We start from the raw sequence: 14,685 nt of genomic DNA, 5'->3' as shown, positions 1-14,685 counted from the left end.
CCAAACCCAACCTGAGTTCACACATTCCCAGGTGCCGGGGGACCCTGAGCGGGAGGACCAGGTCTCTCCTCTGGGCTGGGGAGGTGGGGCACGGGGGAGGGATACCGGAAAACTGCTCCCTCTGGGGTCCAGCTATTATGGGCAGGGGAGCCTGGGAAGGGGACCAGGATAGGGAGGGCGGCGTGGGGGGCGCAGAGGCCCCTTGGGGAGCAGAGGGAACCCTTCCCCTAGAATGTTGTGCCCAACAGTTGCCAAACGAACTATAATGATCTCATTTGTGTTAAAGCCCAAGGCTCTGCATTCTGCTGTTTTCCAGGCTGAACTGCAGGTGCCCAGGGGAGATGGGAAGAAGTTGGGGGTCCCGAAGTGTGGCCAGACTCTGGAAGTAACCCGGGCAAGGAAACTCCTGACCGAGCCGCAGCCCCCCACCTCCCCAGCCCCCGGCCCCCTCCAGGCCCTTCCCGTTCCCCTGACCGCGGAGCTGGCCCCAGAGCTGTCCAGCGATCTGTTCCCGAGGCCCCCGGCTGGGCAAGCGGCTTTGTCTCTGGGAAGGACCCCCGCGCCCGGCCCCCGGCTCACACCCACCCACCCGCGCCCTGCAGGTCTGCAGCCGGGAAGGGAGCGAAGGGCGCAGCGGGCGGCCGGGGGTCCCCGAGGCCTAAAGAGGCGGGAGAAGGGCCGGCGCGCGGGGGCCGCACCTCTGGGGGCTGATCTCCCGGGGGCGCCCCCCGAAGGACCCCCGAACCCCGCACACACACCGGGTGCGCGCTTCCGGCCGGGTCACCGGGAGGGCCCCCCGCCCGCGGCCGTGCTCGGAGCCCCGGGGCTGCGACGCGCGACCGAAAGCACCGCCCGGCCGGCGGACCGCGCCCCCCTCTCCGCCGCCCCCTCCTCCCCCACCGCGGGCGGCCCGCAGGCCCCGGATCCCCGGGCTCGCGTGGCCGCCGCAGCCGGCAGGGGCGGCCCGCGGGGCGGCCCCACTCTCCGGCCCTCGCCGCCGCCCCTCCACCTCCAGGCGCCGCCGCCGGGGGCCCGGGGAGGCGCACACAAAAGGCAGCCCCCCGCCCCCCGGAGACCCCCTGCACCTTGGCCCCGCGAGGCATCGGCGCGCCCCCCGCACCCACCCACCCCCAAGTCCCGGCGCCGAGCGCGGGGCGCCCCCCACGGCCACCCACGGAGGGAGATTGCGGGCGGGCTCGGGGCGGGGGAGGAGGGGGCGGCAGGTGCCCCCCGGCCGCACAATAACTTTGCAACTTCGGGGACCAGGCGCGGACCCTCCCCGGGCGGGGGCAGGAAAAGGAGGCGCAGGCCGGGCCGGGGCGGCGGGGGTGGGGGGTGGCCACTCGCAGCCGGGCGGGGGGCGCGCGGGAGGCGGCCCGGCCCGGCCCCCCGCGCCCCCGGCCCCGGCCCCGCGCCCGCCGCCCCCCACGCGCGCCCCGCGGCCCCCCGCGCCCCCCGCGACCCCGCGCGCCGCACTCACCTCGGCCGGGCTGCGCTCCGCAGGGCCGGCGCCGAGCCCGATTAAGTGGTATGCTATGACTAGAGGTATGATTACGTTATTATTATTATTAGTAATAATAAGAGTAAATGCTATTTAATTACGGGCGGCCGCATCGTGCCCCCGGCGCCGCCGGCCGGGCAGCTCGGTCCACGCGGCCCCCCGAGCGCTGGACTTTCATCGCCCGCCCCTGGCCGGCCGCTCCGGCAGCGCGTCTCGCCGCAGCCGCCCTGCTCGGTCCTAGAGCGCGGCGCACCTGGGGGCGGGGACCCCTCCCCTCCCCGGCCCGCACCTCCCTCCTGCCCTGCCCCGGCCGGGGGGCCAGACGCCGCCCACCCCCACCCCGCTGTCAGGTGCATACATGGATGATTTACCCACCCAGCCCCCCCACCCAAAAAATAAATAAATAACTCGCAGCGCCCTTTCCCTGGATAAGGTCCCTTTTGGCTAAAGCTGTGGACAGTTTTTTTGTTTGGGGGCCGTCCTGGGGGGGGGCGTGGGAGGGGTGACCCGGATCAATCTTGTCAGTGCTGGAAGGCCCCTTGGTGCCAGAAACAGCCCAGGCCTGGCACCCTGGCTAGGCCAGGGATTTTTTTTGTTGTTGTTGGAGGAAGCGGTCACACCCGGTGATGCTCAGGGTTACTCCTGGCTCTGCACTCAGGAATGACTCCTGGTGGTGTTTTGGGGACTATATGGGATGCTGGAGATCAAACCCGGTCTGCCTCCTGGAAGGCAAAGCCTTATCCCCCACCTCCCACCACCCACTTTTTTTTTTTTTTTTTTTTTTTGCTGGGGCACACCCAGAGGTGCTCAGGGCTTTCTCTTGCCTCTGTGCTCAGGGATCACTCCTGGCGGGCTCGGGGACCATATGGGTTGCTGGGGATCCAACCCAGGTCAGCCACCTGCAAGGCAAGTGGCTAAGTGACCCTAACCACTGTACTATACCTCTGATCCTCATCTGCCTTAACATCTGTCCTGAGCCTGTATGTGGCCTCAGGACACCTACAGGTGAGATGTTCTCCCAGGCCAGCAGGGTGGCTCAGGGGTCCAGAGCACATGTGTTTCATCTGCAAGGACCTGAGTTTGATCGCTGGCCCACTAAGGCCCCCAGCACTGCCAGGCATAGCTCTGGAGTTTTCCTGAGCATCACAGGGGGTGACCCTGTGGCCCCCAGCATCTCAGCCTGAACACTATACCATCACGGCTGGGAGTGGCCCTCATGCTACCCCAACACTGCTTGGGAAGCCCCCAAACCCCACCCCTCCTTCTACAGAGGCTCTCCCCCCAATACTCAGAGGCTTAGCTAAGGAAAAGGCGACCTCGGGGCTGGACAGTCCAGGGGTCAAGTACGCTTACCCTGCATGTGATGGGCCCCGGCACCACGGAGGGTCCCCCAAACATTGCAGAGCCAGGAGTAAACCCTGAACACTGCCGGTTGTGGCCTCAAAACAAAACAAAAAAGTGACCTCTGGCAAAGTGGGTGGACATTTATGTACAGAAGTAAAAAAAGCAGAGTCCAGTGACCCTCAAACTCACCATGGTCATGAGCTTGTTTAAAATGGTCATGGGGGTGGGGTCAGAGTGATAGTCCAGCAGGTAGGGCGTTTGCCTTGCACGTAGCCCACCGGGGTTCACCCCTTGGTATCCCACATGGTCCCCGAGCACCACCAGGAGTAATTCCTGAGTGCAGAGCCAGGCGTAACCCCTGAGCATCTCTGGGTGTGACCCAAAAAGCCAACAAATAAAAATTAAATTAAATGGACATGTGGGGATGTGTGCAGGGTCTGTCCCTGCCTTTGGAGAAACCTGCATTCACTCTTGAGTACATTACTATTTCACTTTCTCTCTCTCCTTCCTCTTCCTAAAAACCTCCAAAAAAAAGTTTTTACTTAAAAATAAATTAATTGGGGCTGGAGCAATAGCACAGTGGGTAGGGCATTTGCCTTGCACGCGGCCAACCCAGGTTCGATTCCCAGCATCCCATATGGTCCCCCGAGCACCGCCAGGGATAATTCCTGAGTGCAGAGCCAGGAGTAACTCCTGTGCATCACTGGGTGTGACCCAAAAAGCAAAAAAAGAAAAAAAATTAATTAATTTAATTTAAAGGACATGGGGGGGGGGGTTGGAGCGATAGTACAGCAGGGAGGGCATTTGCATTCCATGCGGTCGATTCCCAGCATCCTATATGGTCCCCCACCAAGCACTACCAGGAGTAATTCCTGAGTGCAGAGCCAGGAGTAACCCCTGTGTATCTCCAGGTGTGACCCAAAAAGAAAAAAAATGAATAAATAAAAGACACAGGGGCCAGAGTGATATATTGTCCAGCAGGTGGAGAGATGGTCTTGCACACATCTGACCTGGGTTTGATCCCTGGCACCTGATCCTGAGCCTGCCAGGAGTGATCCCTGAGCACAGAGCAAGGAGTAAGCTCCGAGCACCACTGACTGGCCCCACTTTTATTTTATTAACAATAAAATAAAATAAAATGGACTTGAAGTAGGAGGGAGGCGAGCTCAATGAATCATCTGCTTTGCAGGTAGGAGGCCTGGATTCTATCCTCAGTACCTTGTGGTCCTTCGAGCACTGCCAGGAGTAACCTAGAGCACAGAGTGGGAGTGGCCCCCGAGAACCACTGGGTGTGACTAAAATTAAGCAAAAATGGTAAAATTAAGTCAAATAGATTTCTGGGCTGGGGATGTTGTTCAAATGGCGGAGCACACGCTTCACACATGTCTCCACCAATGTGCGCCCACTAATGACAAATCAGTAACATCTAAAGAGGGGCTGGAGTGATAGTACAGCGGGGAGGGCGTTTGCCTTGCACGTGGCCAACCCAGGTTCAATTTCCAGCATCCCATATGGTCCCTCGAGCACCGCCAGGAGTAACTCCTGAGTGCAGAGCCAGGAGTAACCCCTGTGAATCACTGGGTGTGACCCAAAAAAAACAAAAATAGAAAAAATCTAAAGAAAACGAAGACTTCTAATACCGTAGGTTCTGGGTATGTCGAGTACTGATCCGAAGAACTTGAGAGCACGAATTCCCAAAGGTAGATGGCGTTTGCTGCAGCGCTGTGTCAGTAGCCAGGAGTTTTAAGTCCCCATTGGCAGAGGAGGTGGGTAGGAGGTGGGTATACATCCTCACCTGGGTAGGCAGCTCTTTGCCGTTTGGGACATGTGTGGATTTTGAGGGTTACTTTTTTGTTTTATTTGGAGGCCACACCCATTGGTGCTCAGAACTTACTCTTGGCAATATGTTCAGGGTTCATTCCTCGCCATGCTTAGGGGACCATATGGGGTGCCAGGGATCGAACCCGGGTCGGCTGCGTGCAGGGCAAGCATCCTATCCCCTGTGCCATGGCTCCAGCCCTGAGCTAGACTTTCGATGGCAATCATCTTGTAGTATATACAAATGCCAGATGCTTGAGCTTGGAGTAACAGTTCAGAGGATAGGGCGCTTGCCTTGCAGGCGGCCAACCCAGGTTTGATCCCCTGGTGTGCTTCAATCCCCTGAGCACCTCCAGAAGTGACCCCTGAGCACAGAGTCAGGAGTAAGCTCTGAGCACTGCCTGGTATGGTCCCCAAACGAAACACAAACAGAAGAGGCTTATGGATGTTACCCTGGTGACCCCCAGGGAGAATGGGAGTTGGACACGCATGCTCTGATCTGTGAGTCAGAGCTGAGAGCTCCCATTCTCAAAGGGCAGAGTGACTTCAAAGAGGGAGGGGGGTGGGAGGCAGGGATGGGTGCCATCCTGAGGAAGGGGGGGAGGGAGAGAAGGAGAGAGTAAGGAAGGAAGGGAGGAAGGAAATAAAGAAGTAATGGGAGACGCTCAGGATGGGAGATGTGTGCTGCTGAAAGTAGACTATGGACCAAACATGATGGCCACTTAGTACCTGTATTGCAAACCATAACACCCAAAAGGAGAGAGAAAGAGAGTAAAAGGGAATGTGCCTGCCACGGAGTCGGGGGGGATGGAACGGGAATGAGGGTGGTTGGAGGGATACTGGGAACATTGGTGGTGGTGGAGAATGGGCACTGGTGGAGGGATGGGTACTCAATCATTGTATGACTGAAATGTAATCACAAACGTTTGTAAGTCTGTAACTGTATCTCATGGTGAGACATTAAAAAAAATCACTATCACGATCATCCTGTTGTTCGTCGATTGCCTGAGCAGGCGCCAGTAACGTCTCCCTCTTCCTAGCTCTGAGTTTTTGGTGTTTTTTTTTTTTTTTGCTTTTTGGGTCACACCCAGCGATGCACAGGGGTTACTCCTGGCTCTGCACTCAGGACTTACTCCTGGCGGTGCTCAGGGGACCATATGGGATGCTGGGAATCGAACCCAGGTCGGCCGCGTGCAAGGCAAGTGCCCTACCCGCTGTGCTATCTCTCCAGCCCCAAGCTCTGAGATTTTAAAAGAGTCATTTCAATGCTCTTTCAGGGTTAGGAGAATGAGACTCATCATTGTTACTGGTATTTGTCATATTGAGTACGACACAGGAAGTTTGCCAGACTCTGCCGTTCAGGCAGGATACTTTTGCTAGCCTGCCAGGTTCTCCAAAGGAAAAATGAGATAATGAGATGTTGCGCGGCCACATGCGGCCACAGGCTTCTGGGAGCTGGGTTTTATAGTCTCTGTGTCTTGGCCCGGCCCAGTAACGTCTCCATTGGAGACTTTGTTGTTACTGTGTCTGGCATATCGAATACTCTCGGTAGCTTGTCTTGGCCATTGATGGGACCAACCTGGCGCTGGCAGCAGCTGGTGGGTGTGACGCCTACCTACTGGAAGATGGGGGGTCTGGGTGGAGAAGGCCCAGTCCCAATCCGAGTAGGCTTGGAGACCTCAGCCCCGGGACCCGCACGCCTGGGTTCCTCTGCCAGTTCTTTCATGCATGAGGCTTGTCCGGACGTGTGTACAGTGGGCCCAGCATGGCCGTGGCTGGCTCCAGAGGTCCTCAGCTACTGGGGCTCTGCTGGGGGAAGGGAAGGAAACTCAACCCGCCCCCCTCCAAGGGGCCCCGGTGAGGACAGCCAGGTGCGGGGGCAGGAGACTCCGCGCTGTTCTCTTCTGGGAGCTGGGTTTTATAGTCTCTGCATCTTGGCAGTTGATGGCACCAACCTGGCACTGGTGGCAGCTGGTGGGTGTGATGCTTGCCTACTGAAAGATGGGGGGTCTGGGTGGAGAAGGCTCAGTACCAATCGGAGCAGGCTTGGAGATCTCAGCCCCGGGACCCGCATGCCTGGGTTCTTCTGCCAGTTCTTTCATGCATGAGGCTTGTCCGGACGTGTGTAAAGTGGTCCCAGGATGACCGTGGCCATAATAATAAAAATATTACCTCAAAAAAATAATTCTGAGTAAAAGTAAAAAAAAAAACAAAGGAAAACAAGGAAGGGACAGTGGCAAGACAGTGTCCCCAGTGACGCCCACAGACAGTTGTGCAGAGTCAGGAGTAACCCCTGAGCATCACCAGGTGTGATGCCAAAAAAATAAGTCCCGGGGATAGAGCGATAGCACAGCGGGTAGGGCATTTGCCTTGCACCTGGCCGACCCGGGTTCAATCCCCAGCATCCCATATGGTCCCCCAAGCACCACCAGGAGTAATTCCTGAGTGCAGAGCCAGGAGGAACCCCTGAGCACCGCCAGGTGTAATCCAAAAAGCAAAAGCAAAAAAAAAAATCCCTCAAATTTAAGAAAATAAAAAACAAAGTATGTTCTGCGGGGAGCCCTGGCCGGAAGGCTGCATGTGGTTTGTATTGTCTGTCAGTAGTGATGTCCCCTTTGCCCTGCACTGGGGCCGCAGTAAGGGGGGTGCAGGCTTACCTTGCCTGGGTCCTGATGTGGGAATTTCCCGCCACATTCCTCACATGTCTGACATACTTCAGGCATTTGTTTCTGGTCTGACTAAGGGCAAGCGTGCAGCCTTGGTACCTCCTCAGGAAACCAGCATAAATATTGTTATTTATTCCATTGAAGTTGGCAATTAAGTCTGTTTTCTGGCACTGTAGTGGAATTTAAACCATGCAGTTACGAGAAACCGGAGGAATCAGGGCAAAATAAATGGCTTTTCTTCTCAAAGGGCGTTTAAAAAAGAAGTTGCCGGGGCTGGAGAGATAGCACAGAGGGAGGCCGACCTGGGTTCATCCCTGGCACCCCACAGGGTCTCCCTGTCCCCCACCAGGAGTGATCCCTGTGTGCAAGAGCTCAGGAGTAAGCCCTGAGCACTGTGGGTGTGGCCAAAAATGAAATAAATAATTTTATTTATTAATAAATTAAATAACCGATATGGGGGCTGGAGAGATAGCACAGTGGGTAGGGCGTTTGCCTTGCACGCGGCCAACCCGCGTTCGACTCCCAGCATCCCATATGGTCCCCTGAGCACTGCCAGGGGTAATTCCTGAGTGCAGAGCCAGGAGGAACCCCTGTGCATCGCCGGGTGTGACCCAAAAAGCAAAAATAATAATAATAAATAAATAACCGGTATATCCCGGTTATTATTCTGCTTCCTAGGCCAAGCAAACAGTCTTACTCTCAGGAGCTAATTCTCCAGAGGGAAAGGGAAGAGGAAAGAGAGAGAGAAAAGAGAGAGACAAGAGAGAAAAGAGGAGAGCGAGAGAGAGAGAGAGAAGAGCGTGAGAGAGAGAGGAGAGAGAGAGCTGGAAAAAGGGAAGGCGAGAGAAAAGTTGGTGACAAACATCATCTAGGAACCAGAGAAATAACTGAATGGTCTGGAGTGCAGAGACCTGGATTTAATCCGTGGTGCTGCAAATGGTCCTGGAGTGACCCCTGAGCACTTTCGGGTGTGCTCTTCCCCCCCAAAACGGAAATAACAATTTAACTTTTTATTATTTTGGCTTTTTGATTCACACATGACGATGCTCAGGGATTATTCCTGGCTCTGCACTCAGGAATCACTCCTGGCGGTACTCGGGGGACCCTATGGGATGCTGGGAATCGAACCCAGGTTGCCCGCGTGCAGGGCAAATGCCCTTCCCGCTGTGCTATCACTCCGGCCCCAGTACCAGTGATTTTAAACTATTCTGATTCACCTTGTGTGACTTTGGGAGAGCCTAAGTCGATCCCACTTTCTGGGGGCCCCCAAGCGTGGGGTCCCCGAGATGACTCCTATGTGTACAGTGTACCCTCCAGTTGTCTCCTTTGAGTTGTCTCCTAGGCCCTTTCTTCTAAAACCCGATCACCTCATCTTATTTTTATTTGGTTTATGGGATGCCCCCAAGAGGTAGTGGGGAGGCACCCGGGGGCTGTTGACCGACTGAACCAGCAGGGTGCGAGGTCCTGCTTTGCTGGGGGTACCTGGGTCACCCAGGCTGCATCTGACAGTGCTCCGAGGATCCTGTGACCGGAGGGTCAAACCCGGGTCCGGTGCATTCAGGATATGTCCCTAACCTATGCACTGTCTCCAGTCCTCGATGTTTTGTTTATTTGCTTTTTATGCAGGGCCACACCTGCTGATGCTCAGGGGTTACTTCTGGTTCTGCACTTAAGAACTACTCCTGGTTCTACACAATGGAGTACTATGTAGCTGTTAGAAAGGATGAAGTCATGAAATTTACATACAAGTGGTACTACATGGAAAGTATCATGCTAAGGGAAATGAGTCAGAAAGAGAGGGACAGACATAGAAAGATTGCATTCATCTGGAGAACATAAAGTAACAAAATAGGAGTCTAACACCCAAGAATAGCCGAGATAAGTACCAGGAGGTTTACTCCGTGGCTTGGAGGCCAGCTGCACACTCTAGGGGTAAAGGCAGCTCAGATAGAGAAGGGAGCACCAAATAAAGGGTGTTGGGAAGATCCGCTCAGGATGGGAGATGCATGCTAAAAGTAGACTATAGACCGAACATGATTGCCACTCAATTCCTCTTTTGCAAACCACAGCACCCAAAAGGAGAGAGAGAACAAAAGAGAGCACCCTGCCACAGAGGCGGGGGGGATGGGGGGATGGGGGGTGGGAGGGATACTGGGATCCGTGGTGGTGGACAATGGTCACTGGTGGAGGGATGGGTAGTCAATCATTGTATAATTGAAACCCAGGCACAAAAATTTGTAAGAAATGGGTCCCGAACATGATTGTCACTCAATGCCTCTTTTGCAAACCACAGCACCCAAAAGGAGAGAGAGAACAAAAGGGAATGCCCTGCCACAGAGGCAGGGTGGGATGGGGGGGATGGGGGGGATGGGGGGTGGGAGGGATACTGGCATCATTGGTGGTGGAGAATGGGCACTGGTGGAGGGATGGGTACCCGATCATTGTATAACTGAAACCCAAGCACCAAAATTTGTAAGTCTACAACTGTACCTCATGGTGTTTCACTAATAAAAATTTAAAAATTCACAATCACAAATCACAAATCATCCTGTTATTCGTCGATTGCCTCGAGCAGGCCCCAGTAACGTCTCCTTCATCCTAACCCTGAGATTATATTCAAAGCTCTTTAGGAGAATGAGACCCATCATTGTTACTGGTATTTGGCATATTGGGTACGCCACGGGGAGTTTGCCAGACTCTGCCGTGTGGGCAGGCTACATTCGGTAGCCTGCCAGTTTGTCAAAGTAGGAATGAGATAATAAGATGTCATAATAAGATGTCGCGAATGCGGCCGCGCAGTTCCAGGAGTTGGATTTTATAGTCTCTGAGTCTTGGCCGTTGATGGGATTACACGGCACCAGGGGGCCAGGTGGTGGGTGTGACCCCCGCCTACTGGAATTTGGAGGATCTGGGTGGAGGATGCTCGGCCCCAATCCGAGTAGGCTTGGAGATCTCGGCCCCGGAACCCGCGTGACTTTGTCCCTCTGCCAGTGCCTTCATGTGTGCAGAGAGTGGTCTCAGCATGGTGGTGGCTGGTCCTGGAGGTCTTTGGCTGCCGGAGCCCTGGTCGGGGCGGGGAGGAAAGCTCAACCCGCTCCCCTCCAAGGGGCCCTGGCGAGGACAGCCAGGCGAGGGGGCAGGAGACTGCACTGTTCTCTTCCGGGAGCTGGTTCTTACAGTCTCTGAGTCTTGGCCGTTGATGGGATTACACGGCGCCAGGGGGCCAGTTGGTGGGTGTGACCCCCTCCTACTGGAATTTGGAGGATCTGGGTGGAGGATTATTTAAATAAAAATTTAAAAATAAAAAAAAATAAATAAATAGGATACAAAGGATAAGAAAATGAGATTATATTGCCCAATGATACCAATAAAGATTGTTTTATAAAAAAAATTACTTCTGGTGGGTGCTCAGAAGCACTATATAGGATGCCAGGGATTGAACCCACGTTGGCTGTGCGCAAGGCAAGTGCCAACCTGCTGGTGTACTCTTGCTCCAGCACCCTTGTGTTTTTTTTTTATAGGGACCTGGGATAGAATTCAGCACCTTACTCACTGTACTATCTCCAGCCCCCCAATCTTCCCATTTTAGAGAGAATGGAGACACAATCTAGGTTCAGGAATGGCAAACAATCTGTATTGCTGGAAAATGCTCTCCGGTTGGTTTTGTGTTTTGTGCTGAATGTGAATGACATTGGGCAGAGAAACATCTTCTCATTCACTATAAGCCCCACTGGGTCCCCCTTATTTCCTATTACACCCATACCCCTTGAAGGTCATTGAATCCTTTAAGAATGTCCTTTTGGGGGGCTGGAGCAATAGCATAGAGGGTAGGGCATTTGCCTTGCACGCGGCCAACCCGGGTTCGATTCCCAGCATCCCATATGGTCCCCTGAGCATCGCCAGGGGTAATTCCTGAGTGCAGAGCCAGGAGTAACCCCTGTGCAATGCCGGGTGTGACCCAAAAAGCAAAAAAAATTGTGTCGTTTTGGAGGCTGAAGCAATAGCACAGCAGGTAGGATGTTTGCCTTGCACGTGGCCGACCCAGGTTTGATTCCCAGCATCCCATATGGTCCAGGAGTAATTCCTGAATGCTTGAACCAGGAGGAACCCCTGAGCATCACTGGGTGTGACCTCTCCCCCCCAAAAAAAGAAAAAAAAGAATGTCCTTTTGGGGTCCAGAGAGATAGTACAGGGACTAAGGTGTTTGCCTTATATTCTCCTGAACCGAGTTCAAATCCCGGGTCCTCTGGGGGCACCAGCAGGAGACCCAGGAGTAGCCTCTGTGCACTGGAGGGCTTGACCCAAAATGGAAAATCAAGAAAAAAAAAAGAATATTCTCCTGGTTCTAAAAACCCAATGGCCATCAAAAATGTTTAGGTTTACCCAAAGTTACACAAGGTGAATCAGGATAGTTTAAAATCATTGGAAGGGGCTGGAGCATTAGTACAGCAGGGACGGCGTTTGCCTTGCACACAGTCAACCTGGATTCGATCCCCAGCATCCCATATGGTCCCCCAAGCAGCACCAGGAGTCATTCCTGAGTGCAGAGTCAGAAGTAACCCCTGAGTATCACTGGATGTGACCCAAAAAGCAAAACAAAACAAAACATAAAATCATTGGTAGGGGCCAGAGTGATAGTACAGCAGGGACGGTGTTTGCCGTGCAAGCGTCAATCTGGGTTCGATCCCCGGCATCACATATGGTCCCCCAAGCACCACCAGGAGTAATTCCTGAGTGCAGAGCCAGGAATAACCCCTGAGCATTGCTGGGTGTTATTCCCAAAAAGCCAAAAAAAAAAAATAGAGATTGGTATTTCGAAGGAACATTTTTTTGGGGAGAGCACACCTGAAAGTGCTCAGGGGTCACTCCAGGACTATTTGCAGTACTACAGATTAAACTCAGGTCTCTCCTCTACAGGTCCTTTAGTTGTTTCTCTGGTTCTCCTTCTCTACCTTCCTTCCTTTTTTCCAGCTCTCTCTCTCTCTGTGACTTTTTCTTCTTCTCCTTCCCTCCAGAATGAAGGGGAAGGTCAGTCACCCAAATGTCCTGTTGCCCAGCTTCCTCTTCTTGTTGGGACATCTCTTTGGAGCCCCGTGGAAAGATCTCCATGGTAGAGCACTTGCTTGGCACATGTGAGGCTCTGAGTTCAACTGCCAGCACCGCCCAAAAAAGAGGGGGATGGGGGGGCGGGGAGCGAGAGGCCCAAGTAAAGCAAAACTGGAAGGGAGCTTAGGAGGAACATCCTGGAAGACCCGGTGGGTGTGGTTGCACCCGCCTAAGGGTACTCTGCAGAGCATGGGACTCGCCCCTTCACAGGTAATGATCCCCCCTGGGATCCGGTGGAAATCAGGTAAACTCAGAGCCCCTGGGAGCGGCCGGGCCCAGAGGGGCTGCTGCCAAGGACGTGGTTCCTATGGCTGGAGGAGGAGGAAGCCTCTAAGAATACAGCAAACTGTGGAACAGCCCCCAGAGCGGCGACCAGCTGCTCTGGGGACCTGCAGCTTGCGGGGCGTGTGCGGAGGAAGATGACTCACTGGAGCAGGAGCACAGGAATGCTACTCGGAGGAGGCAGCATTTGACAGGGGAGGTAGAGGAGGAGGAGGAAGAGAGTGGAGAGAGGAGCCACGTCTGCGTTGTGTGAACAGGAGCCTGCAGCCTCCGTGTTCCTGGGTGGGGTGGTGCTGAAGCCCACTTCCTCTGTGTTGGTGAAGACGAAGTTAACGGTGGCATGAGGTTCACGGGCAGAGCACTTGCCTTGCAGGTGTGAGGCGTTGGGTACCACATAGGCACATAAAAAGCCCACCTTCAGGAAAGGGGCAGACGTGTTCAAAGCACTCCTGTCCACTCTTCACCCAGATTCACTTTTTAACCTTTCTTCATGTGCATCACATGTACCCTCAGGGACCCATGTGAGAAAAAGTTACAGAAGTTAGGCCCCTAATCATTGCAGCATGTATTTCCTAGGAACTGGCAACCTCTTACATAACCCAGTACTTCCCCAAAACAAGAAGTTTAACACTGGGACAACACAGGGCGGGAGAGATAGTACAGCGGGCAGGGCACTTCCCTCCCCGCAGCTGACCTGGGTTTGATTCCTGACACCCCATGTGGTCCCCTGAGCAGTGCCAGGAGTGATCCCTGAGCACAGAGCCAGGAGTAAATGTTAAGTACTGCTGGGCGTGGCCCCCAAACCAAACCCAAACTTTGAGACAGTACTAGTCAATAGCCAAATATTGCTAATTGTCTCAACATTGCCCCTGATGGTAATTCCCCACCGCCTCCCTTCCCAAGATCCAAATCTAGGACCATACAGGAGCATGCCTTTTTTTTGGTGGGGGGGTGCTCCTTGACTTTTCTTTCACCTGCCATGACACAGCCATTACTGGCAGAACCCAGAGAACTAATACTGTAACGTAGAACCACGTTTTAGATTTGTCTGCTTTCTCCCGATTAGATGATTAGATGATTGCAGTTTGTTGTTTTGTTGCTGGGCCACACCTGGCAGTGCAAGGCAAACACTGAACGGGGCTGCCCTATCTCTCCAGCCCAATCCCAATGTTTTGTTGACTGCACCCATAAGGCTGTTTCCTGGTGCAGCCCGCCGCGAGGCGCGCCCTGGCTGTCGGTGTCCCTGTTACTGACATTCACGTGGACAGCTGGTTTTACTAGTCTGCCTAACTAACTCACTTCTTAAAATTTTTTTTACCTTTTTCTTTTTTTTTTTTTGCTTTTTGGGTCACACCTGGCGATGCACAGGGGTTACCCCTGGCTCTGCACTCAGGAGTTACTCCTGGCGGTGCTCAGGGGACCATATGGGACGCTGGGAATCGAACCCGGGTCGGCCGCGTGCAAGGCACACACTCTACCCGCTGTGCTATCTCTCCAGCCCACTTCTTAAAAATTTAACCATCCTTCGTGGCTACGTGTGTGAAAAGATTCGAATGTCTTTCCATCAACCTCATGGAACAAAACGGCGAAGCGATTTTCCGGGAAATAGCGTTTCTGGCCAGGGAAGAGGTGCGGCGAGCACCTTCAGCAGAGACAGCCTTCCTTTGCCAATAAAGTTATTGCCAGACAAACCTTCCGGAAAGGCGGAGCCGGCCGGGTCGCAAGGCATGCTGGGAATTGTAGTCTCCCGCCGCGCCGTGCTCGGCCAAGAAAGCGCCTGAAGCCCCAGGCAGAGGGCGGAGCGAGCGAATGGCGGCTGCCGGGCGCGGTGCATTGTGGGGCTGGTAGTTCCGGGGGGCCGCCGCGGCCGGGCCCGCCGGGCCGCTCGCCCGGGGAGCTGGACTACCATTCCCGACAGGCCACGCGCTCGGGGCCCGGGGCGGCCGGCCCGGGGACTGGAACAAATCA

The 14,685-nt window shown here is 54.6% G+C and overlaps 1 protein-coding gene across 1 annotated transcript in view; it reads right to left on the bottom strand.

Annotated features, from left to right (window-relative positions):
* Nucleotides 1-1,776, bottom strand: part of ZC3H7B (zinc finger CCCH-type containing 7B) — a 41,660-nt gene extending 39,884 nt beyond the window's left edge. Inside the window, exon 1 of the mRNA XM_056137547.1 lies at nucleotides 1,481-1,776. The gene's annotated coding sequence lies outside the window, so the exon portion shown is untranslated. The remainder of the gene's footprint in view (nucleotides 1-1,480) is intronic.
* Between the last annotated feature and the right edge of the window lie 12,909 nt (nucleotides 1,777-14,685).

Source organism: Sorex fumeus, unplaced genomic scaffold (genome assembly GCF_029834395.1).
Source record: "Sorex fumeus unplaced genomic scaffold, SorFum_2.1 ptg000125l, whole genome shotgun sequence".
In the NCBI taxonomy this organism is placed as follows: Eukaryota; Metazoa; Chordata; class Mammalia; order Eulipotyphla; family Soricidae; genus Sorex; species Sorex fumeus.
Note: the sequence above shows the minus strand (reverse complement) of the source record. Positions and strands in the feature narration are given on the sequence as shown.